Source organism: Alexandromys fortis, unplaced genomic scaffold, assembly GCF_014885135.2.
Source record: "Alexandromys fortis isolate MF-2015 unplaced genomic scaffold, M_Fortis_MF-2015_v1.1 scaffold_127, whole genome shotgun sequence".
In the NCBI taxonomy this organism is placed as follows: Eukaryota; Metazoa; Chordata; class Mammalia; order Rodentia; family Cricetidae; genus Alexandromys; species Alexandromys fortis.
In genome coordinates this window covers 3,453,875-3,477,001 of record NW_026068006.1, presented here as the reverse complement: position 1 = coordinate 3,477,001, position 23,127 = coordinate 3,453,875, and the positions used below count along the sequence as shown (strand labels likewise).

At 40.3% G+C, this 23,127-nt stretch overlaps 1 protein-coding gene and 1 long non-coding RNA gene across 5 annotated transcripts in view; one reads left to right on the top strand and one right to left on the bottom strand.

Annotated features, from left to right (window-relative positions):
• LOC126513263 (uncharacterized) overlaps positions 1-23,127 on the top strand; it is a 575,392-nt gene that overhangs the window by 234,210 nt on the left and 318,055 nt on the right. The gene's annotated exons all lie outside the window — the stretch shown is intronic.
• Positions 1-23,127, bottom strand: part of Inpp4b (inositol polyphosphate-4-phosphatase type II B) — a 696,298-nt gene that overhangs the window by 579,018 nt on the left and 94,153 nt on the right. For all 4 annotated transcript variants that reach the window (XM_050161508.1, XM_050161511.1, XM_050161509.1 and 1 more), the window contains exon 2: positions 19,957-20,019. The gene's annotated coding sequence lies outside the window, so the exon portion shown is untranslated. The remainder of the gene's footprint in view (positions 1-19,956; positions 20,020-23,127) is intronic.

Here is a 23,127-nt window from a genome sequence, read left to right as displayed (position 1 = left end):
AGAAGAAGAAGAAGAAGAAGAAGAAGAAGAAGAAGAAGAAGAAGAAGAAGAAGAAGAAGAAGAAGAAGAAGAAGAAGAAGAAGAAGAAGAAGAAGAAGAAGTTTCATAGCTTAGGGTGCTTAGCTACAGATGAGGCGAGGCTGATGAATAAGCCTACTGATCACTCATATTATTTCTCTGCTGTTTTTATTTTTTTCATAGTTTGCAAGCTCTGCTGTTACAAGGAAAATCAATAAACAAGCTTTCAAGGAAACTTACACCCAGGGAGAATAAAGAGCCTTTGCCTTGAAGTTATTCTCTTTCTTTCTAAGGGAGCAATATCCACCCCATGCCAGAGTTCACTGTTAACAGGAGTCCTGTGCTGAGACCCTCTACAGCAGGAACAGGATTCCTAAGTATTTGCAGAGGGATTTCTTTGTTACTAGGACGATGTCTGTGAATTGCACAATTTTGGAAGTCAGGCTGGATTTTTTTTTTAAAGGAACTAATGTAACCAAGAAAATAAATCATTGTCCCTGTGTCCAGGGACTAGGAAAGAATTTGGAAAAAGCTACAAAAGGCCATCTTTGTGTGAATGTAAGTGAAACATAACCAGGTTAACTGAGACAGAGATTCCCATCTCTGTCTTCTCTGGAGCTCAGAGCTGACAAAGAAAGTGTGTCCTTCAAGCGACCCACTCAAGGTCATTGGTCTCTTCTACAGTGATCTCAGTATCTAAAGGTGTTATCCCTAAAGCACAAGTGTGATTTGTGGATCAGGGCACAGTCCAGTAGGACGGTGAGGCAATGGGAAGGGTCTGACACTCACCACTGTTTAGCATGTTCAGGCAATAGCCACTCACAAATATTAAACACTTGCAATGTGGCTAATGCAGTTAGAGAACAAAACTGCTAATTAAGTTTCATTTTAATTCCATTCAGATGTGAAGAATCCCATGTGCCTACAGCCTATCACATTAGATACCAAAGTCCTAGAGAGTAGGGTGAAAATTTGTCAAAATGGGATTTCCAGTCTTCTAATAAAGGCATGGAGCATTGGGAACACTCAACACATTTCCATCTTGGAAAAGCTACGTCATAAAGGCAGAAAAAACAATAAACATATGTCCAAAACTATCAAGTAAATCATAGTAAGCGGCAATAAAAGTTAAGAGCAATGTAGAATATCACTTACTAGGTAGGGACAGGGCCTGACAAGGATTTAGCAGAAGGCGAAAGCCCTGAGAAGGAGGCACATAAGAGTATGATGCCAATATTATAATCATTTATGCCTGACTAATAAAATACCTAAATTTTTGCAGACTTACAGCAGTGGCATTTGTTTTGTTCATGAATCTGTATTTGGGACAGGGCCCAAGATAGAATTTCTCTTGCTCTCCTCGTCATTGTTACATGGGCATTCCCTAGACTAGGAGCTGGGTGACTTATTCACATGGCTGGCAGAAGACACTTGTTCTTTTGGATGAGAACATAGAAGAAACTGTCACTAACAGCTAACAAGCTGTTCTCCAAGGCTTGAGATGTCTTACAGAAAGATAATCAGGTTTTGAGTGTGTCTCCAAAGAGTTACAAATCAGGCCAAGCCCATAGTCTTCCTGTGGTCTAACCTTGGAAGTCATGCACCATCACTTCTTTTGTATGAGATGTTAAACCGCCTGGGTTTAAGAGAAGAGAAAAGCATTTTCTTCTAATAACAAAATGTGTCAAGGAGGTTCTGAAGCAGCACAAGTGACTGAACACAACATGGTGCTCATTTCTGCAAAATAGCCTGTCACCACTATTGGGATCGTTAAGCATCAAGGGAAAGGAAGAAACCTCAGCAAGCTCAGCTCCGTACAGAGTGTGGGTAGGAAGCAGGACCGACCCTAGCAGCTTGATGATGCAGCCACTTCTTTTTCACATGTGCTCCCTCAGTTTCTGCTTCTGGGCTCTTACCTGCTTTTCTTTTATCATTGTTAAAAATAGCTACGTCGTGATCTTCCCCAAATTACAGAATAAAACCAGCTTGTAAGTTGGCACTCTGCCTGTTTTGATCTAAAGAAAGAGTCTTTGTGCCTTGTATAATAGATCCTGTGTGATAATGGCCAATTACTCTGGGTAGTGGGTGTGTGTCCACCTCTTGTCACATCCCTGGGTTCTGAGAATGAAATTCTGTAACCGGTCAGGCAGAACTCCTGAGTGCATCCCAACAGCAAGCTTTTCCATCACCTTTATTCCACTTTGTTTTCTTCTATGTAGGAAGGACACTGATGGCATAATGAACCTCATTCTTTACTTGTCATTAGCCAACCAGTTGTGATATGATTTGGTCCTTCTTTATATTGAGGTCTTTAATCCACCTGGGCTTGAGTTTTGTGCGTCACTGGCAGCGACACCAGTACTTATCCCTACTGCTTGTTCTGGCTTCAGGGGAACCTATTCTCTTTAGATAGATACCTTACTCGGCCTCGATATAGTAGGGAGGGCCTTGGACCTTCCCCAAAGCAATATGGCTTACCCTCTCTGAGGATTGGATGAGGGTTTGGGAGTAAGTGGAGGAAATGAGAGGAGGGGAGGGAATGGGAACTTGGATTGGTATGTATAATTTAAAGAGATAATTTTGTTTTCTTTTAAAAAATAAATAAGATAAACTTTTACTTTCTGAGACTCTTATTGCAGCTGTAAGGACAAAGTTTAGCATGCAAAGTTGAGGAGAGTGACAAAGAGAACATTTTGTGCTGGCTGAATTCACAGGTGCGTGCACACATGCAGGTATGTGTGTGTGTGTTCCTGTGTATGCATAAGTGAGTGTGTGTGTGTGTGTGTGTGTGTGTGTGTGTGTAGCAATAACAACCTATAGCTGGCTCTCTGACTTATAGCAGAGTACAAACAGCATAACCTACATACACCCCTGCCAAGCTGTGGTGTTAAGTTATGTGGTTGGAAATTTGGGGAACTGTTGCAACAAAAGAAAATTCAAACAAAGAAAAAATTATCCCTTAATGCCTAGAGTTTCTGCAACACTACAGTGGCCTGAAATGTCTATGTACCCCGATGATCCTGTGTTGAAATCATAACTCCCATTGGTACGGTACCAGGGAACAGTTGCTGTGTTGGGTAGTTTTATGTTAACATGACACAAAGGACAGTAATATGAGAGGACGCCACCATAAGATAGGGCTATAGGAAGGCCTATACAGCATTTCCTTAGTGATTTATGGGAAGGGGCAGCTCGTGGTGGGTGGTGCCATCCCTGAGCCAGTGGTCCTGAATTCTATAAGAAAGCAGGCTAAGCAAATCATGAAATGCAAGCCAGTAAGCAGCTCCCCTCCATAACCTCTGCATCAGTTCCTGCCTCCAGGTTCTTACCCTGTTTGAGTTCCTGTCTTAACTTCCTTCAATGATGAACAGTGACATAGAATTCTAAGCCTAACAAACCTTTTCTTCCCAAGTTGTTTTGGTCATGGTATTTCGTTGTTGCAATAGTAACCCTAACAAAGAGAGTTCCTTAGATTTGATTAGGTCCTCTGGGCTCTATGCTCTTGGGTAATATTAGCAATATTAGTATCCTGCTGAAGAAGGGAGTTCATTTGACCCTTTACACCATGTGAAGGTACATCTAGAAAACACCATGTATGAGTCATAATGAAAACCACTCCCTTGTAACATGACTGCTGCCATCCAGAACTGTGAGAAATGAATTTCTGTTGTTTACAAGGTTCTAGAGAATAGTGTTTTGTTACAGTTGATTGACCAGTGTTGGAGAGTGTGCTGGCTACTTTTCTGCAACTCAACACAAGCTAGAGTCATTTGGGAAGAGCGACTCTCAAGTGAGAAAATACCTCTATGAGACTGGCCTGTAGGCAAGTCTGTAGTGCATTTTCTTGATTAGTGCTGGATGTAGGTGGTGCTCTATCTGAACTCGTCAAACTGGGTGCCAATTGAGCAAGCCATGGGGAGTAAGCCCTAAGCATCACCCCTCCATGGCCTCTAAATCAGTACTGCCTCCAGATTCCTGCCCTGACTTCCTTTAGCAATGAAACATAACCTGAGACTTGTAAGCTGAAATAAACTCTATCCTCCCCAGGTTGTAGTAAGGAGGCCATTTGTTTGTCCCAGCTGCCCAGAATGAGAATAATCACACAGAAACTATATTATTTAAAATACTGCTTGGCCCATTAGCTCTAGCTTCTTATTGACTAACATTTATATCTTAATTTAACCCATTTCTAGTAATCTGTGTATCGCTATGTAGCTGTGGCTTACAGGGTGACACTCCATCTGGCTCTGGTAGGATTCCATGGCTTCTCTCTGACTCCACCTCCTTTTTCCCATCTTTCAGTTTAGTTTTCCATGCCTACCTCTGTTTCCCTATAGCTAGAGCATAGAGATGGGAATCCCACATTAATGGCCATGGTGTTTTATGGTAGCATTATAAACCATAAGGCAGACAGATATGAATGAACTAATAAATGCACTCTCTGATAGCCCTGCCTGGCATTAAATAAATACAGCTGACCTTGGGGACCCTCATGATTACTAAAGTCTACATATGATCAAATCCCTTATAAAAATGGTGAGAATTTACATATAGCCTAAGCATATTCTTCCAAGTATTTAAAATAATATAGTTGTTATACTATATTGCACAGAGAATAAGAAATGTCTGTCAGTTCAGTACACATGCAATTCATAGTATATGTTATATATCCCCAATTGATTGATGACATGGATATAGAAACCTCAACTACAGAAGGCTGATTGTAGTCACTTAGTGTTTGCTATTACTACTTTCCATAGTTTTCAGTTTCACAGACTGTGGTAACTTCCAAACAAATTCGTTTAACCAAACTCCAAAACTAAGCAAGTTAGGTGTCTACCACAAACTTTGTTGACATTAATCTTAGTGAGTACCAATGTTTCAACAATCCTAATAAATTTATAGAGAAAGACATGGATTCTTTCAATAGGAAGTAAATTCTGATAAAGGGAACCAAAATATTTGTTGTCAATGAACTAAAAATCAATCTCCAAACCCTTTTATTTGTAAGATGTAGCCTTACAATGGCTGACACATGTCCAACCTTCATATCACAATTAAATCAAGAATCAAACTTCTTCCTTAGAAAATGTACAATAAAATCTTCATGACATGGTTAATTGCTGCTGTTACTGATATTTATAGCATGTCAAAAACTAGGTCAAGTGTAATTTCACCTACACTAATTTTTCAAAAACAGTTGCTATGTTCAGTGCTAATTTTAACCGTAAACTTGAAAAAAAAAAAAAAAAACAACTGTGTGAGCCCTGGGAAAATTCTGTCACATGCCTTATGTGCAGAGCTGGTAGGATACATGAGCATATGAGAGGGAAGATGGGGGCATGTGGTGTCCTTCATGGCTTCTCAGTGTCCCAGCTCTCTTGGCAGTTGTTTAACCACTCACACAACTTCAGCCCAATTCTGTAATTGCTTCCACACATCTCAAGTTCTGACTTTCCTTCTGAGCCCCAGTTTTATCTTTCCACATATGTTGATTGTGTGTTTGGATGTTTTTCTTTATCTGTCCTCAGCAGGGATACAAATTTAAAAGTATTGGTAAAATGTTCAGGTAAAACTGCAAATTAATAAGCCTAAGAATAACAAATTGAGTCTAAATTTCACAGCAATGAATTCTGAGATTGGTTTGAAATTAATATTGGTTATTTATGTGTTTATTCATTTGTGACAGAGGCACAAGCGTGTGTGAGTGTGTGTGTGTGTGTGTGTGTGTGTGTGTGTGTGTGTGTGTGTGTGTAAGCCAGAGAACAACATCTGGTACCATCTCTCAGGCACTGCCTCTATTTGGTGCTGCTAAGACACAGGGTCTCTCGCTGGCCTGGAGCTCACTAAGTATCTGGCCTGTCTCTGCCTCCCGCAGCTAAGATTACGAGGATGCACCACTGCGCTCAGATTTCCCTACATGGGTCTCAATCTTGAGCTTAGTTTTTCACGCTTCCAAAAGAAGTACTTTGCTAACTGAGCTATGCCCCAAGACCACTGGCTAATTTATATTAAGAGCTTCTTATATGCTAGCAAGTATTATAAATAAATATTAATAGTCTTACTTTAAAAACTCAATTGCTGAATTATTTTTCTTTCCCACATTGGTAGGAAAAATCAGAGTGAAACACACAGAGCCAAATAGCTTCCCTTCAGTTCATCAGCAACATCTTAATAAATGGGGACTGGACATGACGGCACACATTAGAATTCCAACATTAAGGAGATAAACTCAGGAGTGTAACATGAAGAGTCCTGTTTGTTTGCTGTGGTTTTTGTCCCGCCCGGTACCCCACAACTGTTCAGCCCCAAAGAAAATCACACATAGGTCTCCAAAAATTATAAGCTGATTGGCCCATTAGCTCTAGCCTCTCACTGGCTAACTCTCACATCTTGATTAACCCATTTTTTTGATCTATGTTAGCCATGTGGCTCAGTAACTCTTTTCAGTGGGGCAGATCACATCCTGCTGCTTCGGTGGTCTGGGCAGGAGTGAAAGAAATCAACTTCCTCCTTCCCAGAATTCTCCTCTTCTCATTACATCATTTCTACTCCTGTCTGGTTTTCCTGACTATATTTCCTGCCTGGCCAATCTCATTTATTTATAACATGATTGACAGAATACAGACAATTTTCCCGCACCAAGGAGGACCATGATTTCTAGGCCTGTGTGGGTTACAAAGTGAGAAACTATCTCAAAATACACAAATAAGCAAACTTCCCATCTGAGATTTGAACCTAGTATATCTGGTTACCAAACTATGCCTTTTCTTGTTCTGCTACATCTAGAATGAAGAAAGGAGGGAAGAGGAGGAAAAGGTCAAATTCTGTGTGGATAGAACTGTAAAAGCAAAGCCACCAGGGTCAAAACAAGGATGTCTTTTGCAAGTGGGGTCAGTTGGTTTGCATGAGCCTCAAGGCAACATCTAGGCAAAGAATTGGTTAGAAATAAAGTAGAGAACATTTGGGATGTGGCCAGCCAGCAAAGTGGTTTTCCAGTGGCCTGATGAGGTATTTGGATTCACAGAGCGTCCTACGGAGAAGCTGATCCTTTCAGTATTTTGTCTTAGTCCAATTACATGAACAGTCAAATGAATTGGTTGAGAAGAGAAACATAATGATTAAGGAAGGGAAAGCAAAACCTGAATGAGACAGCATCTGACTCAGGATGGCCATCATCAAAAAGACAGAAATTAACAAACGTGGCCAAGGACGTGGAGAAAAAGGAGTGCATACACTATTGGTGAAGTTGTAAATTAGAACAGCCATTTTGAGAAACAGAGGGGCAATGCTTCGGGAAACCAAAAATAGATCCTCCGTATGACCCAGCAATTCCATCGCTGGGCCCGCAGCCAAAGGAAATGAAATGGTTACAGCAAGAATATTCTTGCAGCCGCCTGTTCATTCCAGCCCTGTGTACAACGGGCAAAATACAGACTCAACCCAGATGGCGTGCCATGAATAGGGACAATGGCATATTTCCACCATAAAAATAACAAAATCCTATCATTTGAAGCAACGTGCATGAAATTGGGGGGCATTATTCCATGTGAAATAAGCCAGACACAGAAAAACAAATGTCACATGTCCTCTGGGGAAACTGGAGACTTGGAAAGACAGGGTTAAGAGAAATAGAACAGAGTCCAAATAAAGACTCTGGAAAGCAGCCATAATGTCAGAGCTCCTGTTCTTGTTTGTCATAGTAGGGTAACCAATGGCTAAACCATATAGAATACATTTCGCAACAGCCAGGAGGGCTGGAATTCCCACACATAAAAATGATAAATGAAGGAATCACTTTTATTAGACTATAATATACTACATGTATACACTAAATTGCCATACATACTATACAAAGATGTACTCATGTCTCAATAAAATGTTGTGATTAAAAAGGAGAAATATATGCATGCATTTGACGCAAGACTAGCTTACTGTGAAGCCAGGTTGAAAGTGGCAGTCTCTATATCCCACATACATCACACACTGACAGATCCCCCATCAGAGGGATCTCAGCGTTGACCTCTTTTACTTAAGGATAGGCAGGGGAATCACAGGCTGGGCCATTACAGAGCCAGCAGGCTGCACACTTCCGCCCCAGGTTCAAGGCTGGCGAACAATGTGCCTCTCACGTGTGCACAGCACTTGCCCCCTGTATCTACTCCTGGCGAGGACATTATCTGGGTCAAGTAATTGCAGCATGATTTTATCACCTGTGAATATAATTAAAACTAACAGCCACAGTGTTGGGGAAAATCTCGGCTTTTACTACTGCTTCTAAAATAGATAAGCGAACTCGAATAAACTCGGTGTTTCTCTTACAAGTTAAACTAGAGGTTCACAAATGAACCACTTCAGTATAAAGCAATTCTTTCTCCAGCCTGTGTACTAAGTCATTTAGCCCATCTCACTGTTACCAGCAAGAATATCACATTTTGATTTTTTTTTAAAAAAAAAAGAGGCAATTTTACATTAGTATAGTCATAGCTAGAGTTTTCTGCAGGAAAGGGATTCTTTTTATATTCCCTTGACAGCTTTTGTTTAAATGTTTTTAAACACAACTTATGTCAAAATTTTTCTGAAGAAGTGAAATGGGAAGAAGTCTAGATTTTTTACTGTTTATAAATCTGCTTGATTCTTGGTTGAGAGACAGGCATCTATGGCACTGGAAATCTGAGAGTCTGGCCTGAGTCCTGCTGATGGAAGCTAATCTGAGCAGATACTATCTGCATCAATAAATAAATCCCACCCAAGAACACCAACAAGATGTGGTTTCTTATTATCATCTATAAATGAAACTTTAATATATTTTTATCTACCTTGTTAAGGCCTAAATTATAGACCGTAATTCGCAGACCATATAATTTCCCCTCGTTCCATGTTATTTTGTCAATTGGTGAGAAAGCGTCCATAATTCTGTGCGCTGTCTTTCTAAATGTTCTGAGTTCTGTGCAATAACAGAGCACAGATTCTGAACATTTTAGACATTAGCAAATGAACGGGACACAGATGTGGGTGCTGAAAAATTAATGCCGTTCTGTCTTCTGATGTTTGATAGCTGTAAAATACACATCTAAAAAAAAACAATCAAAATAAAAAGCCAAAGAGCCAATGCTTATACGCTCATGTAACACCCAGAGCATGTGTGCAGAAATGGAGCTCTAACATCAGACACATCTGCTGAAAAGATGCTCAGACCTCACAAGTCCATGGAAATGAGGAACAGCTGGGGGAAGATTACAGTAACTACGAGCAGAAATGAGTTTAAAACAATCTCATAAGACGTTACATGTTCATGATTCTACTCTGGGCAGTTTGGAGTAGGACTTAAACCCTTTGAGATAAGAGTTGTCTTCACACACAATGTTCTGACAGTTTCATATTGTTACAAAGGTCACAGGAACCCTCAGAGGTTGTTGCTGACACCTAGTGGCATTATCTTAAAAATCTTAAAGCATTTAGCAAGAGACTACTCTGGCCATCCAGGGAATATTTAGAACATATATAAACATGGTACACAACTACGCACATATACATGGGGAAGGCCCACATGACAAGTTATTAATTTCAGTCCACGTGTTTAATTTTCAATTGATTCTCCTTCATGGTTACTCCCTCTGCTGACCCTTAGAGAAACCACTTCCCTCAGTCCTTCTCTGGGTGATGATGATGGGAACCCCAACTCATCAAGCTCTCCTTTAGCTTCTCAAAGAGCTCTACCACACCCCAGGCTTCACATCCAGCATTCGGGTACCATAGAGCAGGGAGTATTTCCTCTCATCCTGCATATCCACAAATTGGCACACTCAAAATGGCCGTAAAACTCATCCTTGTGATTTCACAAGTATCAGTGATCTGAAATCAGCGCTGGGGCTGTCCTTACGGGTCTCTAGCCATCCACCTGATGGTGATCTAGAGCTCACAGAAGAAGTTGGAATGCTTGTGAAAAAAAAATATCCTGACAGATAATTCTGTGTGTGTACATGCATGCCTGCCTGTGTGTGTGCATGTGTGTGTGTGTGTGTGTTAGAGAGAGAGAGAGATAATGTTCTTCATTCAGGTGTGTGCAAATATGTGTAAAACAGGAAGGTACTCTCTATTTCTAGATGCATGTCCCTACTTCAGCTAAGGCATTTGTGAGCACAACAGGTAGAAATTAAATTGATATATTAACAAATAAATATAATTTACTTTTTGATTGATTTTTGGGTAAGATATGAAATAGCAACAGGTCTCAAAAGACGCCAATTTTTCCTTGGGCAAAAGTGACTTTGCTGAGTAACTCAGGTTGAATTTTTCATCAATGACACGTGCAAGGCGGCCCACAGCCAGTGGGGAATGGGACTACGCCATTTCCCTATGGGCAAAAGCGGGCTCCACTCATGGCTTCATAAATCACTGGATTTCCACTGTGATTTTACTATCAGGGAAAAGAAGTGATAAAAATAGAGGATCCTCTCAAGGTAAGCCTGATTAGCACAGAGCAAAGCTAAATCTTAGATTGCATGCTATAAAGGAAACTTTCAGCCTTTAAATATTCCTTCGGTGAAAATCGTGGAGACTTAAAGAGCAGGCATATTCATTCAAAGAGAGTCTATACTTACAGGTTGGAGTGAAAGTAAATAGCAGGTAGGCATATATTCAAAATGATATTGAGAGAAAGAAAAGCCCCATTACATACGCCTTTATATAAAATGGTAGAGATGTATACACGGGAACAGAAGGACATATGCAAGCCAGTGGGAGTCAAAGAGACTGTGAGAGAACCTTTGTCTAAGCAGTGATACATGGTTGCAATGTGAGAGAGGCAGACAGACAGGAAGAGAGAGAGAGAGAGAGAGAGAGAGAGAGAGAGAGAGAGAGAGAGAGAGAGAGCGCTATAACAAGACAAAGATCTCAGAAGGGTAATTGTGTGTGTGTGTGTATACATTAGTGTGCCACTATGCATGCAAATAAGCTTGTGTGTGAAGGCTAGAGCACAATGGACAACTCCCCTCATGACTCTCCAGTTTATCGGGCTTTTCGAGACAGGGTCTCACACTGAGCCAGGTGTTTTCCTGTTCAGCACCCCTGGCTAGGTTGCAAGCACAAAGCACCTTCCTGTCCACCACTCCCTACCAGAGGAACTGAAGAAAGAGACAAACCCCCTGATAGGCGGCCCATACCCAACTAATCAGCCCTTTACCTCATGTGCATGTGAAGAATGCTCTTGTGACTCAATAGGTTATATATTAGCCAGTCCCTCTCTTTATATGTAATATAAACTTACAGAGGGAGTCATGATTTTGAGAAGAAATATGGAGGGACATGTGAGGAGTTGGAGGACAGAAAGGACAAATCTGATTAAAATACAAATACATTGTACACATTGTATGAACTTATCAAAAATGCATACATAAACAGTAAAAATGAGAGTGGGGAGAATAATTTTGAACCTGTTCTTGGTGAAGCTGTCAAGCGACTTATCTTCTGACTTATAGTGGATATTGAGAGCACATCTCACCCTGACACTGTATGTGTTATCGCATATATTACACATCAATGTACTCTATAGTAACTATATGTTATGTAATATATATAATATATACATCTGTAATATATAATACACATACAAGATGTATGGAAAATAACATTTTGACTTGAATAATTGCCTCTACTTTTGGATTACAAATTATGAATATTATGGACTGAACCAGCAACCTCAGACAGTGAATCCATGAGAGCAAATCCCAACCAGGGTCATCTGTGGAAGCAGGACTGGGCCTGAGACAGTGAGCTCCACAGGAGTGAGACTGAAGCAGCTACCTAGGTCAGAGTGGGCCTGAGGCAGTGAGCTCCACGGGAGTGAGTGAAGCAGCTACCTAGGTCAGAGTGGGCCTGAGGCAGTGAGCAAGTTCCATGGCAGTGGGAGTGGATCCAGTCCAGGGAATTTGCAGACCAGGACTGAGCCAGCAACCTGGGCCAGAGCAGACCTGAGACAGCAAACCCCACAGAAACAGGTACAGAGAAGCAAACGCTGAGCGAGTGAGCCAGAACTAGAGGCAGGTGCAGGAATGGACATGAATCTGGGACTCTCAAGGGAGTAGACCTAAGTCAAGACCCCCATGGGTCTGGGTGTGAGTCTAGGACCTCTGAAGAAATAGGCCTGAGCCAAGGCCTATGTGAGTCTGGGCATAAATCTGGGACCTCTGAGGGAGCAGGCAGGAACCAGAGATCTCTGCTGGTCCAGGCATGAGTCTGGGACCTCAGAGGGAGTAGGCCTGAGCCAGGACCTCTGTGGGTCTGGGTGTTGGTCTCGGATGTCAAAGGGAATAGGCAGGAATCAGAAACTCTGCAGGTCTGAACATGAATCAGGGACCTCTTAGGGAGTAAGAATGAGCCAAGTCCTCTGCAGGTCTGGACACACCCAAGCCTGGGAACTCTGAGGGAGAAGCCTGGAGCCATAGTCCTTTACAGGACCAACCCCAAGCCAGGGACCTCTGCAGGAATGGATCCAGACCAGGGACATTTACAGAAACAGGTCTGAGCCAACAACCTAGGACGGAGCAGGCCTGAGACAGAAAACACCAAGGGAGTGGATCAAATCCCAGGAGTGCTGTGTGACCTCCAGGAACACAGAGTGACCAACGGGGTAACTAGAACTGTGATACTGACTGTACCACGAGAAGCAACCATCTGAGCCTTAAATCCACTGGCACCTAGAAGATGAATCAACAGAATCACAGAAAGCCCCAACCACACCTATTAGAGGAAAAGATGAATAGAAAATGTAAGGATATGCAGCACCACAAAGAGCAACACAATACCACAGTAAAACGTAAAGACCCTACAAAAGCAAGACCTGAACAACCAAATGTAGATGAAGCAGAAGAAAATGACCTACAAAATAACTTCAGGAGAATGTTTTAAACCCTTAAAGTGGAAATGAGAAATTCCCTCAAATTAATGGAGGAAAAGACAAACAAAAAATTGGAAGACATTAGCAAATCCCTTAAAGAAAACCAAGAAAAAGCAATCAAACATATGAAACTATTCAAGATTTGAAAACTGAAATAGAAACAATAAAGAAAACACAAGCTGAGGGAATTATAGAAACAGAAATTATGACAAAATGATCAGGAACCACAAACACAAACATAAACAGCAGAATACAAGAGATGAAAGAGAGAATCTCAAGCACTGAAGATACAATAGAGGAAATAGACTCATCAGTCAAAGAAAACATTAAATCTAACAAAAACTTAACCCAAAATATCCAGGAAATATGGAACACCATGAAAAGACCAACCCTAAAAATAATAGGTGTAGAAGAAGAAGTTCAACTCAAGAGCACAGAAAATATATTTAACAAAATCATAGAAGAAAACTTTTGCAACCTAAGGAAATATGTACCTATAAAGATACAAGAAGCTTACAGAACACCAAATTGACTGGATCCAAATAAATAGTCATCCTGCCACATAATAATCAAAACACTAAACATACAGAGTAAAGAAAGAATATTAAAAGCTGCAAAGAAAAAAAAGGGGGCAAGTAACATATAAAGGCAGACCTACGAGATTACACCTGAGTTTTCATCAGAGATAATGAAAGCCAGAAGGTCATGAAGTGTTATGTAGACATTAAGAGACCATGGATGCCAGCACAGACTACTAAACCCAGCAAAACTTTCAATCACCATAGAAGGACAAAATAAGATATTCCATGACAAAACCAGATTTAATCAATACCTAGCCACAAATCCAGCCCTACACAAAATAGTAGAAGGAAAACTTCAACCCAAGGAAGTTGGCTACATCCACAAAAACACAGACAATTGATGGCCTCATATCAGCAAATCCAAAAGAAGGGGAAAACACACAAATTAACATCACCAACAATGAAAAATAAATTAACAGGAGATAGCAATCACTGGTCATTAATATCCCTTAATATAAATGGACCCAACTCACCTATAAAAAGGCACAGGCTAACAGACTAGATACGAAAACAGAATCCATTCTTCTTCTGCATACAAGAAACACACCTCAACCTCAAAGACAGACATCATGTCAGAATAAAGGGTTGGGAAAAAAATATTCCAATCAAATGGACCCAAGAAACAAGCTGGTGTAGCTATCCTAATACCTAACAAAATAGACTTCAAACTAAAATCAATCAAAAGAGACAAGAAGGACATTTCATATTAGTCACAGGAAAAATCCATCAAGAGGATATCTCAATACTAAATATCTGTGCCCCAAATACAAGGGAACCCTCATATATAAAAGCAACACTTCTAAAGCTTAAATCATACATTAAACCCCACACAGTAATAGTGAGAGATTTCAACCCTCCACTCTCACCACTGGACAGGTCAGTCAGACAAAAAATGAACAGAGAAATAAGGGAATTAACAGATGTTATGGCTCAAATGGACTTACCAGACATCTATAGAATATTCCATCCAAACAGAAAAAAATATATTTTCATCTCAGTACCTCATGGAACCTTTTCAAAAACTAACCACATACTTGGTAACAAAACAAACCTCAACAAATACAAAACAATTGGAATAATTCAAAGTATCTTACCAGATCATTGTGGTTTAAAACTAGAAGTCAACAGAAATATTATATCAAGAAAGTTGATAAACACATGGTAAATAAACAATGTTCACCAGAATCATCAATAGGTCAAGGAAAAAATAAAGAGAGAAATTAAAGACTTCCAAAAATTCAATGAAAATGACCACACATCATCCCCAAATTTAGGCGACACAATAAAACAGAGTTAAGAGGAAAGTTCATAGCACTAAATACCTACATAAAGAAGCTGGAAAAATCTCACAGTAGTGAATTAACAGAACATTTGAAAACTTTAGAACAAAAAGAAGCAAACTCACCCAAGAGAACTAGACAGTAGGAAATAATCAAATTGAGAGATGAAATCAACAAAATAGAAACAAAGAAAACAATACAAAGAATCAATGAAACAAAGAGTTGGTTCTTCGAGAAAATCAACAAGCCTTTATCCAAACTAACCAAAAGGCAGAGAGAGATTATCCAAAATTATCAAAATCAGAAATGAAAGGGGGGCATAACAACAGACACAGAGGAAATACAGAGAATCATCATATTTTGAAAACTTGTACTCCACGAAATTAGAAAACAAAGGAAATGGACAATTTTCTGGATAAATATCACTTACCAAAATTAAATCAAGACCAGATAAGCAAATTAAACAGATCTATAACTGCTGAAGAAACAGAAACAGTCATCAAAAGTCTCCCAACCAAAAAAAGCCCAGGACCAGGTGGTTTCAGCTCAGAATTCTACAAAATTTTCAAAGAAGAACTAATATTAATATTCCTCAAGTAATTCCACACAATAGAGAAAGAAGGAACAATGCCAAACTCTTTTTATGAGGCTACAATTACCCTGATACCCAAACCACAGAAAGACATTACTAAGAAAGAGAATTACAGACCAATCTCTCTCATGAACATTGATGTAAAAATATTAAAAAAAAATACTGAAAATCGAATCTTTGAAGAAAGAAATTGAAGAAGACACCAGAAAGTGGAAAGATCTCTTATGCTGCTCTTGGGTAGGCAGAATTAACATAGTAAAAATGGCAATCTTACCAAAAGCAATCTACAGATTCAATGCAATGGCCATCAAAATCCCAGCAAAATTCTTCAAAGACCTTGAAAGAACAGTACTCAACTTCATATGGAAAAGCAAAAAACTCAGGACAGCAAAAACAATCTTGAACAATAAAAGAACTTCTGGAGGCATCACAATCCCTGACTTCAAACTCTACTACAGAGCTACAGTACTGAAAACAGCCTGGTATTGGCATAAGAAAAGACAGAAGGATCAGTGGAACCAAATGGAAGACCCAAATATTAATCCACATACCTTCAAACACCTGATTTTTGACAAAGAAGCAAAAAAAAATCAAATGGAAAAAGAAAGCATATTTAACAAATAGTGTTGGCATAACTGGATTTCAACATGTAGAAGAATGAAAACAGACTCATATCTATCACCATGCACAAAACTCAAGTTCAAATGGATCAAAGATCTCAACATAAAGCTAGCCACACTGACTCTTATAGAAGAGAAAGTGAGAAGAACACTTGAATGCATTGGCACAGGAGACCACTTCCTAAATATAACCCCAATAGCACAGACACTGAAAGAAACAATTAATTAATGGGACCTCCTGAAACTGAAAAGCTTCTGTAAAGCAAAAGATATGGTCAACAAGACAAAAACGACAGCTTCCAGAATGGGAAAAGATCTTCACCAACCCCACATCAGACGGAGGTCTGATCTCCAAAATATACAATGAATTCAAGAAATTGGTCGTCGAAAGAGCAAATAATCTAATAAAAAAATGGAGTACAGACCTAAACAGAGAACTCTCAACAGAGGAATCTCAAATGGCTGAAAGACACTTAAGAAAATGTTCAATATCCTTAATCATCAGAGAAATGCAAATCAAAGCAACTCTGAGATTTCATCTTACATCTGTAAGAATAGACAAGATCAAAAACACTGATGATAACTTAATACTGAAGAGGTTGTGGGGAAAAGGGAACACTCCTGCATTGCTGTTGGGAATGCAAGCTGGTACAGCCCCATTGGATGTCAGTGTGGTGATTTCTCAGAAAATTAGGAAACAAACTTCCTCAATACCAAGCAATACCACTTTTGGGTATATATCCAAAGGATATTCAATCGTGCCACAAGGACATGTGCTCAACTATGTTCATAGCAGCTTTGTTTGTCATATCCAAAACCTGGAAACAACCTAAATTCCCCTTGACCGAAGAATGAATAAGGAAAATATGGTACATTTACTCAATGGAGTACTACACAGCAGAAAAAATAATGACATCTTGAATTTTGCAGGCAAATGGATGAAGCTATAAAACATCATTTTGAGTGAGAAAGATAATTATCACATTTACTCACTCATAAGTGATTTTTAAACATAAAGCAAAGAAAACCAGCCCACAAATCACAATCCCAGAGAACTTAGACAACAATGAGGCCCCTAAGAGAGACATGCAAAGATCTAATCTACGTGGGAAGTAGAAAGTAGAAAAAGACAAGATCCCCTGGGTAAATTGGGAGCATGGGGACCTTGGGAGAGGGTTGAGGGGAGGGGAGAGGCAGGGAGGGGAGAAGAGAAAAATGTAGAGCTCAGTAAAAATCAATGAAAATAGAAACTTAACAAAAAAGAATAACTACATGTCAGAAATGAAATAGTGCAATGATACATGCACATTTAAGCATCCTTTATAATACACTCATAGTGTTTCCTTCTAATCCGACAGATTGCACTCAGAGCCCAACGGCAGTTAATCCTAAACAAAAACCGAGCACGTCAGTCATCCTGTGGGACTACCGCCATTACATAGTACTCACACTTATAGGCACATTTCCCAGGTGAGCCAACAGGGGCAGAGCATCTACACATGACTGCTCATTGTCTCAAGAGGAATACTGTCAACCAGGAAGTGGTGGCACACGATTTAATCCCAGCACCCAGGAAGCAGAGGCAAGTGGATTTCTGTGAGCTTGAAACTAGCCTGATCTACAAAATGAGCTCCAAGGGGAAAAAAAAAAAAAGAAAGAAAAAAGGAAAAAGAAGAATACTGTAAAAGACTCCAAAGGACTCAAAGAAATCGGGTATTAGCTCATTTCTCCACATCCTAAGCCACTCTGCACCTGCCTCTCACCCTGACACCATTGAAATATATCCAGGACCATGATTTCCTTGGGGATTTTGCCCACTAAAACCTTAGACTTTGTTACTCTACGAAGCACCTTGGTCTGACAAAAGGAAAGAAGCAAGTCCCATTGCTCTGATCTTACCATGTGGACAGGACCTCCCTCCCTAACCCTAGCTCTTCCTTTACTACATTCACTTCAAAGTTTCTCCACATGATCCATCAACCAGATAAACAGCTAATAAATTGAACATGTTAGTATGTATGGACCTCTGAGAAGCAGCAGAAGAAAGAAATCACATAAATATATCTGGACAGGCTTCTTTTCCTCATTCTGTGTTTTCATACCTGTAACCCATGGATCCAGCACCCTCCTTCCTGGTTCCCTCAACCAGCATGATTCCCCTGCCCACCCTACCACCTTCGACTGGCTTCCCTTAGACAGGTGCTTGTCTATCATCCCCCCAAGATTTCATCACTGATAGCATCGCTCCGTTCAACTTTCAGCATCTTCTGCTTATTATCTAGGTGTATGTGGTTCTTATGTTCCTCTCTGGAGACTCACAGGCAATGGCTGGAAGCAAAATGCTGCCATCAAATGACTTAATTAAGGATTTGAAAATGTTGTTTCATTCTCTAGCCCCCACTCCCTCTGATCCTCTCTCCCCTTCCCTCTCTTTTCTCCTCACTACGTCATGACTCTTTTTATAATCCCACTGAGTTGCCCTAGTGCAGGAACTGCGCGCATGACTATGGAACCATCCACTGGAGCCCGGGCAGCCTATCAAGGGGCACAGTCCTGAAGAAAACTGGCGCGCACCCCGTTCAAACAGTCTGCAACTGCCACTCGCTCCTCAGCTAGGAGTGTGACCTCAGGAGCCCGTTCCTCCTCCATGCTGGAAGGTTTTCCTTGGATTGATCCTGCCCAGGGGTTTTGGTGAGTGAGCACAGCTACTGCGAGTTTGTATGCGCCACACCACGCCATGCTCAGAAGATGGGCTTTCACAGCATCCTCTGCCTTGATCTCTCTCCACCCACTCTTCTCTACGGATTCCTGAGCCTTGGGATTCATCCCAAGGCACACATTTTAAGTTTTGAAAACATATTAATGTCAAACATCTCCTTTATGAAATCGAAGTTTTCTTGGGGGGGGGGGGTTTGGCTCTCCCTTTCAGAATCAAAAAAGGCCAAAAATAAGCAAAAATACCTTCATCTATAATGCAATTTAATAATTTAATTTTGGCCAACTGAAAAATCAAAGTTCAGAAACAGTTTTTCTATTGATGTCCATTAAATTTAAAATTCTATCTTAATTTCAGTTCTCATTTGGGTTTGGTATATTCAACAATTAATCAAATATAAAAGCCAATTAGTTACGATTGGTTATGCAATCATATACACACCTCAGAATGGCTCTATCAGAGTATAACATTCAACAGATACAACTAAATCTGTTCACAATACTAACACATCTGAAATTTTTTTTGCAAAAGCTTTATCCGTAGCACACATACATTTCATATGCCTTCATCTATATTAACTTTGTTTTCATGTATATGCCATTAGAATATCTGCATGAGTTTTCATACTCTTAGGACAACATATGTAAATAAATCACACGACGATTTAAAAATTTAGCAGCTAAATATGCAATCTGTTAAGCATAATCAACCATGCTATTCAACACTGCGTGATGTAATTCGGTCTTTCCAGAGAAAACACGTGCTTTGTATAAGAGTATCTTCACAGAACTTGATGTTTTCCAGAAATCTGTATTGACATATTTTCGCACCTTCAAAGTGTATCATGCAAAGCCTTCTGACTAATGCATAACAAAAGATAAGGTCCCCCTCACTGCATCCTGGCAGAAACCTCACTTCTCCCTCTGCCTGCCATTTGGAAATGTGATTCACCAATTTTAGTTATTTTCACAAAAGAAAATTCAAGTTCCTTGAGATTTTGTTCATATAAATGAAAGACAATATCAGAAATGAATGGTTTTCTACAGTTTTTTGTAAGCCATGCTGTATTTTAATTTCTATTGTCCACTTTATGAATATGATGAACATCACAGCTTCTTCTTTCGACTCTTCAAATAAATAAACGACTGTTTGATGACACACTGAATATTTTAATGCAGTCATCAAAGAAAACCAATAGTTCCATGTGCCTAACAGACTGTAAAAATATTAATTCTAAGTAAGAATCTCTACCTTGGTCTGAACTCTCATGAAACACAGCAGTTCTCTTGCCAGGTGGCACCATTTCTTTGGGTTCTGTGGGCAAAGAGAAAGAAGATTAATAAAAACAACCTTTCTTTTTACTCTTTAAATGCTTCTTAAAGAAGATTCATTAGTAATAAAGGTCACAGAAGAAAATCATTTAACACGATTCTCAGCTTCATTCGGCAGCTGCCTCAGGAGTCACTTGCCTTAAATGCCAAGCAATTCCCCAAAGGCCCTTTCTCCCTGCAGCGGAGAACACGGGTGACTGTGGCAGATCCGCACCTTGTTTTCTTTGATTCTCTTCTTTTCTCACCCAGAAATATGATTTGCACTTGGCAAGGAAAAGCATTAGTTTCCCCAGTTTCAAAAGATGAGCTATAAGCCATGTTGGGCCCCAACAGTTATGGGAGCACAAAAGACTGAAATGGAATTTGCAATTGTTCAAACTTACTTCCCTCCCTCTCTCCATGAGGATGGACTGCAAAATATTCATAAGAGTCTGCGTCTTCCCACAGAAATCAAAAGATGGGGAGTTGGAGGATGACTGGAAATAATTGCAGGTTTCCCTCCTCAGGAGATGAGGTTCTCAAGCTCTCCGATGCTGTGAACGGGGAGGAAAACACTCTCTGGGAGTCAGGAGTTATGGGAATATATCTTGTTCCCTCCATGAGCATACAATAATCTCATATTAGTGTCCCATAAAAGATTTTACTGCATCATTATCTGCACGTTCAGACTGGAGGGTGAGAAATTCAGGTCTGAGCAATAGCTTTTGCAGAAAGGGTTGTCCCGTAAGGAGGTGAGAATTTTAAATTCACCTCTAAGAACGTTACTTGGCTGGAGGAATGTTACCAGTTAAAAGTGGCATTAAATAATCAACTGTGTCAGCCATTATCAGAAATAATCATTTAGCTGCAATCACCACACTTCCCAGCTGTGAGAACTTGAGCAAGTAAATTTAACTCCACGTGTGTTCCCTCTTCCTCTATAATATAGGACTGATTATGCCCCCTACTTCAAAGAGTTAGCATGATGATTAAGTGAGAGAAATAAATCTAAAGGACAGAAGACAGTGTCAGCTAATGCAATTATCAGTGTAGTTATTAGAATTAATAACAACTTTCTGCTTTGGAAAAATCTGAAGGCTCCATTGAGAATCAACATCCTAGAGAGAGGCTTGGTAGAATGACTAAACCATAGCACGCGGGAAATGACCTCATTTCCTTGTAGATTAATCAAACTCTGTAATAGGGAAAGAAAGAAAGAAAGAAAGAAAGAAAGAAAGAAAGAAAGAAAGAAAGAAAGAAAGGAAGGAAGGAAGGAAGGAAGGAAGGAAGGAAGGAAGGAAGGAAGGAAGAAAGAAAGAGAAAAAAGAAAAAACACCACTCAGTTTAGATCTTTGGCAGATCCATGACAAAGACTGAATCATGTTTCAGGAAGATCATCTCTAAGTACCAGGGCCATTGTGAAGGCTGTCATCTTGAGTTTGCTCAGGACTACAGACTGAAGAAGCCTTCCAATACACTGTGATAGGCTTCAGGGTTCTCCTCTGGCGAAGCACTGATTCCATTCCAGAAACACCTGCAGAAAACCAGGCTCTCAAACACTTAAGAGAAATGGTAATGAAGGAAAAATCAGCTGAGCAAAGGTGTGCTCTAACGAGGGAAACATAGACCCAGACAGTTGTGCCAAGAAAGAGGCCTGCTTGTCTTCATTACACAATAGAATGTGTTGAAGCTGCAGAATACATGGAAAAGAAATCTGCAGGGAAGTGAAGATGATGGCGTGGAGAAAACTAGTTTAAGGCAATCTAAACGCAGTCTAGATGCAGACAAAACAGACAAGCCATTTCCTCTATGAAAACTGCACAGGATGGGATGCCCTTGAAAGACTGAGTCACCGTTTGGACATTGAATATCCTTCTCTAAGAAGCCCGTGTGTGGAACTCTTGATTCCCAGGGAGGTGTTAAGGGGACATGATGGAACCTGTAGAGTGGGATCTAGTAGAAAGACCTTTGATTGTGGGGAGTATCGCCCCAAAGACTTGGGGGGGGGGAGGACTCTTGCCCATTCTCCTGGCTCAAGAGGCAAGGAATGGGCTTAACCACTTACTACATACACAATATGCTGATCTTTTCAGAAGTTGAAAGTTAGGGCGCCGCTTATCCTGAGGGTGGGCGACACCTCCTGGCTGGTGCAGTAAGATAAACCCTATAAACCCTTCATAAAATAACTCTCCCAGTGTGCTGTGTTCTAGTGACAAGAAGCAGGCAGACTCAAACTTTCAAGGGAGACAGAAAACTGTATATGAAGAAGTAGAGTATAAGAAAATGAAGGCAGCTTTGCTATGCCAGTACCTGCTGCACTGTGCGCATTCTCAACTTCCCTTAACAAGCTTCTAGACTCTCTAGAGAAGAAGCAGCAACAGTGAGATGCAAATGAGCAAAATATAAGTATTTTCAGTAATGCCTCCATTTTGAAATACTTCTAAGGATAGATTTGAAAAACACGGTTTTAGTGCCAAGGAGATAACTCAGTGCATAGACACAACACAAATGTTATTTACCATGCATGCTGGATGACCTGGGTTCAGATCCCAGAACCCACATGAAAAGTCAGATTCCTAGTCCCAGCATTTACAATGCAAGTGTGCCTGTGCAAAATGGAGCAAAATGGAAGGCAGAGGTGGAAGTTCCAGAAGCCTGCTGTGCAGCGGGGAAGGAACCCAGATCCAAAGTATTAGACATGGTAAAGAAGTCTGAGGCCAACACCAAAAGGTTGCTCTCTGATCTCTAACTAGCATGACACCCGCCCCCCCCACACACACACATAAGCAGAGAGGGAGAATTTTAGAATAAGAAGCATATCTTGTATATTTTGAAAGTAGAAAATGTATTAGCAGAAATAAAACTAGAAAACTTTGGACTTCTGTCTCTGGAAGAGGCCGGAGCATAAATCTCTTCTCTGAAACAACGTGGTCGGCTTTAGGAAACCACTGAAAGATTTCCGTGGATGAGATCGGGCCTCGCCTAGACCAGCACCCAGAGATTTTTATCAGCTTCCTTTAACTCACAGCAAGTGTTCTTTTTTTTTTTAAATATAATTTTTTTATTGAAAAAAAAGATTTCCGCCTCCTCCCCGCCTCCCATTTCCCTCCCC